The 1,835-nt window shown below is 45.3% G+C and overlaps 1 protein-coding gene across 1 annotated transcript in view; it reads left to right on the top strand.

Moving 5' to 3' along the window:
- Urb1 (URB1 ribosome biogenesis homolog) overlaps positions 1 to 1,835 on the top strand; it is a 63,944-nt gene that overhangs the window by 48,666 nt on the left and 13,443 nt on the right. The gene's annotated exons all lie outside the window — the stretch shown is intronic.

Genomic DNA, 1,835 nt, shown 5'->3' with positions numbered 1-1,835 from the left:
CCAGGCCAGGTGAGTGTGCCCGCCTCCTGCGGCCAGGCCAGGTGAGTGTGCCGGCCTCCTGCGGCCAGGCCAGGTGAGTGTGCCAGCCTTCTGCAGCCATATTGCTGTTAATTGTTATCATGGCTCCCAGGTTAGTCCTGAGTCAGAAAAACCATTCTTTTAGTGTAGACAGCTTGTTTGTTCCCAGCCGCCCAGACCCTCATCATCACACAGAAACTATATTAATTGCGACACTGTTTGGCCTATTAGCTTAGGCTTCTTATTAACTAACTCTTACATCTTAAATGAACCCGTTTCTATTAGTCTTTGTATTGCCACCAGGCTGTGGCTTACCAGAAAGGTTTCGGCTTCAGCAGCTACATGGCTCCTCTTTGATTTTGCCTACTCTCTCTATATATCTCTGTTCAGATTTCCCATCTGGCTTTACTCTGCTAAGCCATTGGCCCAGACAACTTTATTCATCAACCAATGAAAGCAGCACATATACAGAAGGACATCCCACATCATTTTAGGGTTTTGTTTGTCTTGAATGTGTGGCTGGGTTCTAGGGACACACAGTCATTTCTCCGGCCTAGAGCCTTGAGCTGTTGCCAGGCTTTTCAGCAAGCACCTTTACCCTCTAAGCCATCTCGCCTGCCGTGGACGGACTTAATGTTATGTTCAAGGTCTTTAGCTGTGCTTATTTGGAAGAACAAGGGATATTGATTCTTGTTTCCAGAATTGAGAATTTAATTAAATTTAGTGTTGGACATGCATTCATGTTTTAAAAATTAGATGATAGAAAATTAAAATGTTAAGGCGCACAGTCAAAGACTGCTCCATCTGCCTTCCATACATGGCTTCCCTTTTATTTATTTGCACGTGTGTGGCGAAAGGCCCCAGAAGTCTGTTTGCAATTCCACGGTGGCCAGGTATTGCTGACCTTGTCCTAAGTCAGGCCCTTGGTTATTCTGTCTCACTGCTCCACTTTCAGCCCTTTGAGGAGAAGGTGAACCTATTTTCATAACCTTACTACCCCCCACCCCACTTTGAGTGCTTGCCCAAGAGACAGGCCAGCCAAGGCTGTTAGCAGTGGCAGTGACAGATGCCTCTTCCACAGCAGCTCTGCGTCTGCCAAGGCAGCCAGCACAGGGTGAGCCGAGTGCCACTGCCAAGTGTCCAGCGCACCAGCCCTGTGGACTCTGCTCTCTGTAAAGAACCGTTTACAGTTTGTGACCAAGGATGTCATATAAAAAGACACTGAGGTGCACTTCCTGGAGCTCCTGGAGCAGAGCCACAGTACCATGACTGTCCACTGACCCTGGGTGCGTTTGATGCTCTCCGTAGTCATTGTCCTGGCTAAGCCGTCTTAGGGTTTGAAAACTGTCCAAAAGGTTCTTAAGATAGAGCAGCATTTATAACCACTTTTAAATAGCCTTATATTTTCTACACCCAAGGGCATCCTTTTTCCATAAGTACAAAGCCAAGACCATAGAGCAGCAGAGAAAGTCACAAAATAGGAAGTTAATTTTTCCTCATGGACATGTGGAAAATTCATTTGTCTTAGAGTGTCAGTAGCTACTAAAGTTATGCCAGCCATCAGAGCTTTAGCTTTTCTCGTTGAGTGTAAATTAAATGTTTGGACTATTCTCTCTCCTAAACATACTCTGTCCATGAGTGCATAGTTATCTCTTAACTATGGTTGTTTTCCAAAGCATGATAATTTTATCTACAGTTTGGTGCTTTAAGAAAGTTCCTAGTTGTCTTTCCACATCAGAATTCATCAGTTGTTAGAGACTGTGAGTCTGAGTCTGCACATTACCTGGTCATTAGGGACTGTGAGTCTGAGTCTGCAC

The sequence above is a fragment of the Microtus ochrogaster genome, chromosome 2 (genome assembly GCF_000317375.1).
Source record: "Microtus ochrogaster isolate Prairie Vole_2 chromosome 2, MicOch1.0, whole genome shotgun sequence".
NCBI classification, from domain to species: Eukaryota; Metazoa; Chordata; class Mammalia; order Rodentia; family Cricetidae; genus Microtus; species Microtus ochrogaster.
The sequence above is the reverse complement of the archived record's forward strand: the minus strand, read 5'-3'. Positions and strand labels throughout refer to the sequence as shown.